The sequence below is a fragment of the Oncorhynchus kisutch genome, unplaced genomic scaffold, assembly GCF_002021735.2.
Source record: "Oncorhynchus kisutch isolate 150728-3 unplaced genomic scaffold, Okis_V2 scaffold2442, whole genome shotgun sequence".
NCBI classification, from domain to species: domain Eukaryota; kingdom Metazoa; phylum Chordata; class Actinopteri; order Salmoniformes; family Salmonidae; genus Oncorhynchus; species Oncorhynchus kisutch.
The window spans coordinates 427,026-442,670 of record NW_022264387.1 but is presented as its reverse complement, the minus strand read 5'-3'; the positions used below and the strand labels follow the sequence as shown (position 1 = coordinate 442,670).

The following is a 15,645-nucleotide window of genomic DNA, read 5'->3' as shown; positions in this document are numbered from 1 at the left end:
GATAGGGAGAGACCCTCACACAACAATAAGATAGGGAGAGACCCTCACACAACAATAAGATAGGGAGAGACCCTCACACAACAATAAGATAGGGAGAGACCCTCACACAACAATAAGATAGGGAGAGACCCTCACACAACAATAAGATAGGGAGAGACCCTCACACAACAATAAGATAGGGAGAGTCCCTCACACAACAATAAGATAGGGAGAGTCCCTCACACAACAATAAGATAGGGAGAGTCCCTCACACAACAATAAGATAGGGAGAGACCCTCACACAACAATAAGATAGGGAGAGTCCCTCACACAACAATAAGATAGGGAGAGACCCTCACACAACAATAAGATAGGGAGAGACCCTCACACAACAATAAGATAGGGAGAGACCCTCACACAACAATAAGATAGGGAGAGTCCCTCACACAACAATAAGATAGGGAGAGACCCTCAAGATAGGGAGAGACCCTCACACAACAATAAGATAGGGAGAGACCTGGGACTGGGAAGTTCTCAGTGTCCCAGGCAAGGTCTCCCCGGATCTGGCTCAGACAGATAGTCTGTTATCAAAACACTAGACACATTGTTCCCAAACATTGATTCTGACTAAAACCACACAGTTTTATAATATAATCATCGAATGAGTCTAACACTTACACACATGTGTTATAATAATCTAATGATTCAAATTAATTTCATACAGTCACATGGTATCAGACCTATGGTATCAGACCTATGGTTTCATACCATCACATGGTATCAGACCTATGGTTTCATACAATCACATGGTATCAGACCTATGGTTTCATATAATCACATGGTATCAGACCTATGGTTTCATACCATCACATGGTATCAGACCTATGGTTTCATACAATCACATGGTATCAGACCTATGGTTTCATACCATCACATGGTATCAGACCTATGGTATCAGACCTATGGTTTCATATAATCACATGGTATCAGACCTATGGTTTCATATAATCACATGGTATCAGACCTATGGTTTCATACAATCACATGGTATCAGACCTATGGTTTCATACAATCACATGGTATCAGACCTATGGTTTCATACCATCACATGGTATCAGACCTATGGTTTCATATAATCACATGGTATCAGACCTATGGTTTCATACAGTCACATGGTATCAGACCTATGGTTTCATACAATCACATGGTATCAGACCTATGGTTTCATACAATTACATGGTATCAGACCTATGGTTTCATATAATCACATGGTATCAGTCCTATGGTATCAGACCTATGGTTTCATATAATCACATGGTATCAGACCTATGGTTTCATACAATCACATGGTATCAGACCTATGGTTTCATATAATCACATGGTATCAGACCTATGGTTTCATACAATCACATGGTATCAGACCTATGGTTTCATATAATCACATGGTATCAGTCCTATGGTATCAGACCTATGGTTTCATATAATCACATGGTATCAGACCTATGGTTTCATACAATCACATGGTATCAGACCTATGGTTTCATATAATCACATGGTATCAGACCTATGGTTTCATATAATCACATGGTATCAGACCTATGGTTTCATACAATCACATGGTATCAGACCTATGGTTTCATACAGTCACATGGTATCAGACCTATGGTTTCATATAATCACATGGTATCAGTCCTATGGTATCAGACCTATGGTTTCATACAATCACATGGTATCAGACCTATGGTTTCATACCATCACATGGTATCAGACCTATGGTTTCATACAGTCACATGGTATCAGACCTATGGTTTCATACAGTCACATGGTATCAGACCTATGGTTTCATACAGTCACATGGTATCAGACCTATGGTTTCATTCAATCACATGGTATCAGACCTATGGTTTCATATAATCACATGGTATCAGACCTATGGTTTAATACAGTCACATGGTATCAGGACTGTAACATTCTAATCATTTATTAAAACACATTTCCTTATCAATCCACCCTTAAATGACTAGATGATACATCCTGAAACTAATATCCTACAAGGAAACATAACAAATAATCAAAATGAATACAAGGGATTATAATGTATGTACATCAGATATTCATTCATGCCTGTTATCGGTCTAAATCCAATTGTAACACTTCCGTTAGGATTTGTATTTCAAGCTTCGTAACAATACGGTCTCATCCCTCAAAAATAACAGTCTCATCCAACACTGGCTCCTCATAGCTGAAAGAAACGGAATCCTCTGCTGGCCCTTGAAGCTCGAACTCGTCATCACACAGACCAGCGCTCGAAATCGGTCCATACCTCATCACCATCTGTTGCCCTACCGACCTCTCCAGAGTCTTGATAAGCAAAACTGTCACACAAGGTACCAAACAAACCCCACACAGAACCAAAACACTCATACAGGTGAAGGTTGCCCACAACACAGTGATAATGACATTTTTCCATTTCCCAAACACACTGTCAAACCAATTTGTTAGAGAATTATCGACCCCAGAGTTCTCAGACAATTCGTGAGCTAGGGTTGTTAATACAGTAGTGTAGACTACAGTAGGCTACATAGACCTGTTTACCCCATTAATAAAGTAGTGTAGACTACAGTAGGCTACATAGACCTGTTTTACCCATTAATAAAGTAGTGTAGACTTCAGTAGGCTACATAGACCTGTTTTACCCATTAATAAAGTAGTGTAGACTACAGTAGGCTACATAGACCTGTTTTACCCATGAATAAAGTAGTGTAGACTACAGTAGGCTACATAGACCTGTTTTACCCATTAATAAAGTAGTGTAGACTACAGTAGACTACATAGACCTGTTTTACCCATTAATAAAGTAGTGTAGACTACAGTAGGCTACATAGACCTGTTTACCCCATTAATAAAGGAGGGTAGACTACAGTAGGCTACATATACCTGTTTTACCCATTAATAAAGTAGTGTAGACTACAGTAGGCTACATAGACCTGTTTACCCCATTAATAAAGTAGTGTAGACTACAGTAGGCTACATAGACACAGTGTCTCCTGACCCCTCCTGTCTCAGCCTCCAGTATTTATGCTGCAGTAGTTTATGTGTCGGGGGGTCAGTTTGTTATATCTGGAGTATTTCTCCTGTCCTATCCGGTGTCCTGTGTGAATTTAAGTTTGCTCTCTCTAATTCTCTCTTTCTCTCTTTCTTTCTCTCTCTCGGAGGACCTGAGCCCTAGGACCATGCCTCAGGACTACCTGACATGATGACTCCTTGCTGTCCCCAGTCCACCTGGCCGTGCTGCTGCTCCAGTTTCAACTGTTCTGCCTTATTATTATTGGACCATGCTGGTCATTTATGAACATTTGAACATCTTGGCCATGTTCTGTTATAATCTCCACCCGACAAAGCCAGAAGAAGACTGGCCACCCCACATAGCCTGGTTCCTCTCTAGGTTTCTTCCTAGGTTTTGGCCTTTCTAGTGAGTTTTTCCTAGCCACCGTGCTTCTACACCTGCATTGCTTGCTGTTTGGGGTTTTAGGCTGGGTTTCTGTACAGCACTTTGAGATATCAGCTGATGTACGAAGGGCTATGTAAATAAATTAGATTTGATTAGATTTGATAGACCTGTTTTTACCCACCAATCAACACACAGAGAAATAAACAAAACATTATAATTTAATAGAGATATTGGTGATTTTATAAACTAAATCTGATCAAAATTATATTTTGTCAATGAAAGAAATGAATGTATTGTGTACTAATCAAATATATTAAACATGTCGTTAAATTTGTAGTGTAGACCTCTTCACTGTGCAAATATTATATGTTAATTATGTTCTGACCCACCGACTTTAACTCAGAAAACAATTGTCCCGAAGCAAAACCTAGTTGACGAACCCTGTTTTATAGTATTCCATGGCCTTTACTGGCCAACTGCTGTTATGGTTATGATATACTATGGTGTTGTGTCACTAGACTTTGACCAGATGTTATTACATCCAAAGATCAACTGAACCTAGAACATAGATACAGAGACACTTGTCATCAGGAAGGTGCTCCCTCAGCGCAACGGAAAATATCTCAATGACTTGATATGTTCTGGTTGTGAATTCAGGCTACAAGGTAAGAATCTTCCCAGTGATTATTGTAAAGTGTGTAGAGAAATTCAATGTCTGGTGTTATTTTAGTATAGTGAATGACAGTAAAACACTCAGATCTAACAGTCCATTTCACCTGGGACAGCTACGTGACAGTTCAATCATACAAAATGGCGCTAACTGGGTGTAGTCAAGTCACATTCAATAACATGTTGTTCATATAGCTAACTGGGCGTAGTCAAGTCACATTCATAAACATGTTGTTCATATAACGGATTATATGATTCGTATATTGTGGTTATTTAGTATCATAGTTCTAAATCGTCTTTCAGAATATCAGAACATTTGTTGTTTTCTAAATTCCAATGAGCTCCTGCTTCCTGTGTAATTTGGTATGAAACCACTGAACATACTTTTCTTAACATTAATATTATGAACTGAATTCAGTAACAGCATCATCATATCATGTTGAACAAAGCAACACACTAGAATGAGAGACATTATTCAAAGAGAAAGTGACACATTATTATTATTATTATTATATATTAGATATTGTTATTATTACTATTATTATTATATTATTATTATTATGGACAAAAGGTGAAAAATATAAAATCACCTGACTGTTTGGATGTGTCTGTTAGTAAATGTTTATTTCTAAGAGATAATGAATAAAATAATTAGTTGTCACTGTGTTAACCACAACCAACATGTTGGATCTCTGTTTAGTTGTCACTGTGTTAACCACAACCAACATGTTGGATCTCTGTTTAGTTGTCACTGTGTTAACCACAACCAACATGTTGGATCTCTGTTTAGTTGTCACTGTGTTAAACACAACCAACATGTTGGATCTCTGTTTAGTTGTCACTGTGTTAACCACAACCAACATGTTGGATCTCTGTTTAGTTGTCACTGTGTTAACCACAACCAACATGATGGATCTCTGTTTAGTTGTCACTGTGTTAACCACAACCAACATGTTGGATCTCTGTTTAGTTGTCACTGTGTTAACCACAACCAAGATGATGGATCTCTGTTTAGTTGTCACTGTGTTAACCACAACCAACATGTTGGATCTCTGTTTAGGGATCAGTGCTCTAAAATGAGTCTCACTGGGGAGAGAGAGAAGGGGGGCCCTGCCTCTAAAATGAGTCTCACTGGGGAGAGAGAGAAGGGGGGCCCTGCCTCTAAAATGAGTCTCACTGGGGAGAGAGAGGAGGGGGGCCCTGCCTCTAAAATGAGTCTCACTGGGGAGAGAGAGGAGGGGGGCCCTGCCTCTAAAAGGAATGTCTCTGGGGAACATGGCACCAAATCTAAGAGGTGAGAGGACCATTTTTTAAAGATTTTATGAATTGTTTATATCCAAAACACAATGTCCACCATCTTTTCACAGTTGTGTTTTTTCATGAGAAATGAAGGCTGATGGGTGTGTAAAATATTACTGTTCTAAGACATTACATTTTAAATAGAGTTTAGTGTTTTTACATTTTACTGAACATCACAGCAAGATTAAACTAATATTGTCACATTCTCTAGATTATCCCATTTAATTTGCGCCATAAAGCCCCACAGTGAAGGTGTCATAATACCCATAACACCTAGCGGTCAAACAGGGAAATGGTTCCAATAGTTTTATAGAGCCCCACAGTGGAGGTGTTATAATACCCATAACACCTAGCGGTCAAACAGGGAAATGGTTCCAATAGTTTTATAGAGCCCCACAGTGGAGGTGTCATAATACCCATAACACCTAGCGATCAAACAGGGAAATGGTTCCAATAGTTTTATAGAGCCCCACAGTGGAGGTGTCATAATACCCATAACACCTAGCGGTCAAACAGGGAAATGGTTCCAATAGTTTATAGAGCCCCACAGTGGAGGTGTCATAATACCCATAACACCTAGCGATCAAACAGGGAAATGGTTCCAATAGTTTTATAGAGCCCCACAGTGGAGGTGTTATAATACCCATAACACCTAGCGGTCAAACAGGGAAATGGTTCCAATAGTTTTGTAGAGCCCCACAGTGGAGGTGTCATGATACCCATAACACCTAGCGGTCAAACAGGGAAATGGTTCCAATAGTTTATAGAGCCCCACAGTGGAGGTGTCATGATACCCATAACACCTAGCGGTCAAACAGGGAAATGGTTCCAATAGTTTTTCCAATAGAAAACATGAGCTGGAGCACACCCAGATATTTTTTTATGTGGAGGTTCTGACTAACGGCTAATAAACTATAAGATATAAATAATACATTGAGTCGCACTCCATATACTGTATAAACTCCATATATAAACTCCATATATAAACTCCATATATAAACTCCATGTATAAACTCCATATACTGTATAAACTCCATATATAAACTCCATATATAAACTCCATATATAAACTCCATATACTGTATAAACTCCATATATAAACTCCATATATAAACTCCATATATAAACTCCATGTATAAACTCCATATACTGTATAAACTCCATATATAAACTCCATATACTGTATAAACTCCATATATAAACTCCATATACTGTATAAACTCCATATATAAACTCCATATACTGTATAAACTCCATGTATAAACTCCATGTATAAACTCCATATACTGTATAAACTCCATATATAAACTCCATATATAAACTCCATGTATAAACTCCATGTATAAACTCCATATATAAACTCCATATACTGTATAAACACCATATATAAACTCCATATATAAACTCCATATATAAACTCCATATATAAACTCCATATATAAACTCCATATATAAACTCCATATATAAACTCCATATACTGTATAAACTCCATGTATAAACTCCATATATAAACTCCATGTATAAACTCCATATATAAACTCCATGTATAAACTCCATGTATAAACTCCATGTATAAACTCCATGTATAAACTCCATATATAAACTCCATATATAAACTCCATATATAAACTCCATGTATAAACTCCATATATAAACTCCATATATAAACTCCATATATAAACTCCATGTATAAACTCCATGTATAAACTCCATATATAAACTCCATATATAAACTCCATATATAAACTCCATATATAAACTCCATATATAAACTCCATATATAAACTCCATGTATAAACTCCATATATAAACTCCATGTATAAACTCCATATATAAACTCCATGTATAAACTCCATATATAAACTCCATATATAAACTCCATATATAAACTCCATATACTGTATAAACTCCATGTATAAACTCCATATATAAACTCCATGTATAAACTCCATATATAAACTCCATGTATAAACTCCATATATAAACTCCATATATAAACTCCATATATAAACTCCATATATAAACTCCATGTATAAACTCCATGTATAAACTCCATGTATAAACTCCATATATAAACTCCATATATAAACTCCATATATAAACTCCATATATAAACTCCATGTATAAACTCCATGTATAAACTCCATATACTGTATAAACTCCATTGTATAAACTCCATATATAAACTCCATGTATAAACTCCATGTATAAACTCCATATACTGTATAAACTCCATGTATAAACTCCATATATAAACTCCATGTATAAACTCCATATATAAACTCCATATACTGTATAAACTCCATATACTGTATAAACTCCATATACTGTATAAACTCCATGTATAAACTCCATATATAAACTCCATGTATAAACTCCATATATAAACTCCATATACTGTATAAACTCCATATACTGTATAACTCCATATACTGTATAAACTCCATATATAAACTCCATATATAAACTCCATATATAAACTCCATATATAAACTCCATGTATAAAACTCCATATATAAACTCCATATATAAACTCCATATATAAACTCCATGTATAAACTCCATATATAAACTCCATATATAAACTCCATATACTGTATAAACTCCATGTATAAACTCCATATATAAACTCCATATATAAACTCCATATACTGTATAAACTCCATATATAAACTCCATATATAAACTCCATGTATAAACTCCATATATAAACTCCATATATAAACTCCATGTACTGTATAAACTCCATATATAAACTCCATGTATAAACTCCATATATAAACTCCATATATAAACTCCATATACTGTATAAACTCCATATATAAACTCCATATATAAACTCCATATATAAACTCCATATACTGTATAAACTCCATATATAAACTCCATATATAAACTCCATATAATAAACTCCATATATAAACTCCATATATAAACTCCATATACTGTATAAACTCCATATATAAACTCCATATACTGTATAAACTCCATATATAAACTCCATATACTGTATAAACTCCATATATAAACTCCATATACTGTATAAACTCCATATATAAACTCCATATATAAACTCCATATATAAACTCCATGTATAAACTCCATATACTGTATAAACTCCATATATAAACTCCATATACTGTATAAAACTCCATATATAAACTCCATATATAAACTCCATATATAAACTCCATGTATAAACTCCATATACTGTATAAACTCCATATATAAACTCCATATATAAACTCCATATATAAACTCCATATATAAACTCCATATACTGTATAAACTCCATATATAAACTCCATATATAAACTCCATGTATAAACTCCATATACTGTATAAACTCCATATATAAACTCCATATACTGTATAAACTCCATATATAAACTCCATATACTGTATAAACTCCATATATAAACTCCATATACTGTATAAACTCCATGTATAAACTCCATGTATAAACTCCATATACTGTATAAACTCCATATATAAACTCCATATATAAACTCCATATATAAACTCCATGTATAAACTCCATATACTGTATAAACTCCCTATATAAACTCCATATATAAACTCCATATATAAACTCCATATACTGTATAAACTCCATATATAAACTCCATGTATAAACTCCATATATTATATAACTCCATATATAAACTCCATATATAAACTCCATATACTGTATAAACTCCATATATAAACTCCATATACTGTATAAACTCCATGTATAAACTCCATGTATAAACTCCATATACTGTATAAACTCCATGTATAAACTCCATATATAAACTCCATATATAAACTCCATGTATAAACTCCATATACTGTATAAACTCCCTATATAAACTCCATATATAAACTCCATATATAAACTCCATATACTGTATAAACTCCATATATAAACTCCATGTATAAACTCCATATATAAACTCCATATACTGTATAACTCCATATATAACTCCATATACTGTATAAACTCCATATATAAACTCCATATATAAACTCCATATACGTATAAACTCCATGTATAAACTCCATATACTGTATAAACTCCATATATAAACTCCATATATAAACTCCATATACTGTATAAATCCAATGTATAACTCCATATACTGTATAAACTCCATATATAAACTCCATGTATAAACTCCATATATAACTCCATGTATAAACTCCATGTATAAACTCCATATACTGTATAAACTCCATATATAAACTCCATGTATAACTCCATATACTGTATAAACTCCATGTATAAACTCCATATACTGTATAAACTCCATGTATAAACTCCATGTATAAACTCCATGTATAAACTCATATATAAACTCCATGTATAAACTCCATATACTGTATAAACTCCATATATAAACTCCATGTATAAACTCCATATACTGTATAAACTCCATGTATAAACTCCATATACTGTATAAATCCATATATAAACTCCATATACTGTATAAACTCCATATATAAAACTCCATATACTGTATAAAACTCCATATATAAACTCCATATACTGTATAAACTCCATATATAAACTCCATATACTGTATAAACTCCATATATAAACTCCATATACTGTATAAACTCCATATATGAAACTCCATATATAAACTCCATATATAAACTCCATATACTGTATAAACTCCATATATAAACTCCATATACTGTATAAACTCCATATACTGTATAAACTCCATATATAAACTCCATATATAACTCCATATATAAACTCCATATATAAACTCCATATACTGTATAAACTCCATATATAAACTCCATATACTGTATAAACTCCATATACTGTATAACTCCATATATAAACTCCATATATAAACTCCATATACTGTATAAACTCCATATATAACTCCATATATAAACTCCATATACTGTATAAACTCCATATATAAACTCCATATACTGTATAAACTCCATGTATAAACTCCATATATAAACTCCATGTATAAACTCCATATATAAACTCCATATACTGTATAAACTCCATATACTGTATAAACTCCATATATAAACTCCATATATAAACTCCATATATAAACTCCATATATAAACTCCATGTATAAACTCCATATATAAACTCCATGTATAAACTCCATATATAAACTCCATATATAAACTCCATGTATAAACTCCATATATAACTCCATATACTGTATAAACACCATATATAAACTCCATATAATAAACTCCATATATAAACTCCATATATAAACTCCATGTATAAACTCCATATATAAACTCCATATATAAACTCCATATACTGTATAAACTCCATGTATAAACTCCATATATAAACTCCATATATAAACTCCATATACTGTATAAACTCCATATATAAACTCCATATATAAACTCCATGTATAAACTCCATATATAAACTCCATATATAAACTCCATGTACTGTATAAACTCCATATATAAACTCCATGTATAAACTCCATATATAAACTCCATATATAAACTCCATATACTGTATAAACTCCATATATAAACTCCATATATAAACTCCATATATAAACTCCATATACTGTATAAACTCCATATATAAACTCCATATATAAACTCCATATATAAACTCCATATATAAACTCCATATACTGTATAAACTCCATTACTGTATAAACTCCATATATAAACTCCATATACTGTATAAACTCCATATATAAACTCCATATACTGTATAAACTCCATATATAAACTCCATATACTGTATAAACTCCATATATAAACTCCATATATAAACTCCATATATAAACTCCATATACTGTATAAACTCCATATATAAACTCCATATACTGTATAAACTCCATATATAAACTCCATATATAAACTCCATATATAAACTCCATGTATAAACTCCATATACTGTATAAACTCCATATATAATCTCCATATATAAACTCCATATATAAACTCCATGTATAAACTCCATATACTGTATAAACTCCATATATAAACTCCATATATAAACTCCATATATAAACTCCATATACTGTATAAACTCCATATATAAACTCCATATATAAACTCCATATATAAACTCCATGTATAAACTCCATATACTGTATAAACTCCATATATAAACTCCATATACTGTATAAACTCCATATATAAACTCCATATTCTGTATAAACTCCATATATAAACTCCATATACTGTATAAACTCCATGTATAAACTCCATGTATAAACTCCATATACTGTATAAACTCCATATATAAACTCCATATATAAACTCCATATATAAACTCCATGTATAAACTCCATATACTGTATAAACTCCCTATATAAACTCCATATATAAACTCCATATATAAACTCCATATACTGTATAAACTCCATATATAAACTCCATGTATAAACTCCATATATAAACTCCATATATAAACTCCATATATAAACTCCATATACTGTATAAACTCCATATATAAACTCCATATACTGTATAAACTCCATGTATAAACTCCATGTATAAACTCCATATACTGTATAAACTCCATGTATAAACTCCATATATAAACTCCATATATAAACTCCATGTATAAACTCCATATACTGTATAAACTCCCTATATAACTCCATATATAAACTCCATATATAAACTCCATATATAAACTCCATGTATAAACTCCATATATAAACTCCATATACTGTATAAACTCCATATATAAACTCCATATACTGTATAAACTCCATATATAAACTCCATATATAAACTCCATATACTGTATAAACTCCATGTATAAACTCCATATACTGTATAAACTCCATATATAAACTCCATATATAAACTCCATATACTGTATAAACTCCATGTATAAACTCCATATACTGTATAAACTCCATATATAAACTCCATGTATAAACTCCATATATAAACTCCATGTATAAACTCCATGTATAAACTCCATATACTGTATAAACTCCATATATAAACTCCATGTATAAACTCCATATACTGTATAAACTCCATGTATAAACTCCATATACTGTATAAACTCCATGTATAAACTCCATGTATAAACTCCATGTATAAACTCCATATATAAACTCCATGTATAAACTCCATATACTGTATAAACTCCATATATAAACTCCATGTATAAACTCCATATACTGTATAAACTCCATGTATAAACTCCATATACTGTATAAACTCCATATATAAACTCCATATACTGTATAAACTCCATATATAAACTCCATATACTGTTATAAACCTCCATATATAAACTCCATATACTGTATAAACTCCATATATAAACTCCATATACTGTATAAACTCCATATATAAACTCCATATACTGTATAAACTCCATATATAAACTCCATATATAAACTCCATATATAAACTCCATATACTGTATAAACTCCATATATAAACTCCATATACTGTATAAACTCCATATACTGTATAAACTCCATATATAAACTCCATATATAAACTCCATATATAAAACTCCATATATAAACTCCATATACTGTATAAACTCCATATATAAACTCCATATACTGTATAAACTCCATATACTGTATAAACTCCATATATAAACTCCATATATAAACTCCATATACTGTATAAACCATATATAAACTCCATATATAAACTCCATATACTGTATAAACTCCATATATAAACTCCATATACTGTATAAACTCCATATATAAACTCCATATATAAACTCCATATACTGTATAAACTCCATATATAAACTCCATATATAAACTCCATATATAAACTCCATATACTGTATAAACTCCATATATAAACTCCATATACTGTATAAACTCCATATATAAACTCCATATATAAACTCCATATATAAACTCCATGTATAAACTCCATATACTGTATAAACTCCATATATAATCTCCATATATAAACTCCATATATAAACTTCCATGTATAAACTCCATATACTGTATAAACTCCATATATAAACTCCATATATAAACTCCATATATAAACTCCATATACTGTATAAACTCCATATATAAACTCCATATATAAACTCCATACTATAAACTCCATGTATAAACTCCATATACTGTATAAACTCCATATATAAACTCCATATACTGTTAAACTCCATATATAAACTCCATATACTGTATAAACTCCATATATAAACTCCATATACTGATAAACTAAACTCCATGTATAAACTCCATGTATAAACTCCATATACTGTATAAACTCCATATATAAACTCCATATATAAACTCCATATATAAACTCCATGTATAAACTCCATATACTGTATAAACTCCCTATATAAACTCCATATATAAACTCCATATATAAACTCCATATACTGTATAAACTCCATATATAACTCCATGTATAAACTCCATATATAAACTCCATATATAAACTCCATATATAAACTCCATATACTGTATAAACTCCATATATAAACTCCATATACTGTATAAACTCCATGTATAAACTCCATGTATAAACTCCATATACTGTATAAAACTCCATGTATAAACTCCATATATAAACTCCATATATAAACTCCATGTATAACTCCATATACTGTAAAACTCCCTATATAAACTCCATATATAAACTCCATATATAAACTCCATATATAAACTCCATGTAAAACTCCATATATAAACTCCATATACTGTATAAACTCCATATATAAACTCCATATACTGTATAAACTCCATATTAAACTCCATATATAAACTCCATATACTGTAGAAACTCCATGTATAAACTCCATATACTGTATAAACCCTATATAAACTCCATATATAAACTCCATATATGTATAAACTCCATGTATAAACTCCATATACTGTATAAACTCCATATATAAACTCCATGTATAAACTCCATATATAAACTCCATGTATAAACTCCATGTATAAACTCCATATACTGTATAAACTCCATATATAAACTCCATGTATAAACTCCATATACTGTATAAACTCCATGTATAAACTCCATATACTGTATAAACTCCATGTATAAACTCCATGTATAAACTCCATGTATAAACTCCATATATAAACTCCATGTATAAACTCCATATACTGTATAAACTCCATATATAAACTCCATGTATAAACTCCATATACTGTATAAACTCCATGTATAAACTCCATATACTGTATAAACTCCATATATAAACTCCATATACTGTATAAACTCCATATATAAACTCCATATACTGTATAAACTCCATATATAAACTCCATATACTGTATAAACTCCATATATAAACTCCATATACTGTATAAACTCCATATATAAACTCCATATACTGTATAAACTCCATATATAAACTCCATATATAAACTCCATATATAAACTCCATATACTGTATAAACTCCATATATAAACTCCATATACTGTATAAACTCCATATACTGTATAAACTCCATATATAAACTCCATATATAAACTCCATATATAAACTCCATATATAAACTCCATATACTGTATAAACTCCATATATAAACTCCATATACTGTATAAACTCCATATACTGTATAAACTCCATATATAAACTCCATATATAAACTCCATATACTGTATAAACTCCATATATAAACTCCATATATAAACTCCATATACTGTATAAACTCCATATATAAACTCCATATACTGTATAAACTCCATATATAAACTCCATATATAAACTCCATATACTGTATAAACTCCATATATAAACTCCATATATAAACTCCATATATAAACTCCATATATAAACTCCATATATAAACTCCATATATAAACTCCATGTATAAACTCCATATACTGTATAAACTCCATATATAAACTCCATATATAAACTCCATATACTGTATAAACTCCATATATAAACTCCATATATAAACTCCATATACTGTATAAACTCCATGTATAAACTCCATGTATAATATATAAACTCCATGTATAAACTCCATATATAAACTCCATATATAATATATAAACTCCATATATAAACTCCATATATAAACTCCATATATAATATATAAACTCCATATATAAACTCCATATATAAACTCCATATATAAACTCCATATATAAACTCCATATATAAACTCCATATATAAACTCCATATACTGTATAAACTCCATATATAAACTCCATGTATAAACTCCATATATAAACTCCATGTATAAACTCCATGTATAAACTCCATATACTGTATAAACTCCATATATAAACTCCATGTATAAACTCCAT

The 15,645-nt window shown here is 31.4% G+C and overlaps 2 protein-coding genes across 2 annotated transcripts in view; one reads left to right on the top strand and one right to left on the bottom strand.

The window, feature by feature from the left end:
* Window positions 1-15,645, bottom strand: part of LOC116370072 (NLR family CARD domain-containing protein 3-like) — a 315,247-nt gene that overhangs the window by 242,944 nt on the left and 56,658 nt on the right. The gene's annotated exons all lie outside the window — the stretch shown is intronic.
* LOC116370074 (NLR family CARD domain-containing protein 3-like) overlaps window positions 3,911-15,645 on the top strand; it is a gene marked incomplete at its 3' end in the record, with an annotated part of 97,357 nt that continues 85,622 nt past the window's right edge. The window contains exon 1 of the mRNA XM_031819677.1: window positions 3,911-4,095. The remainder of the gene's footprint in view (window positions 4,096-15,645) is intronic.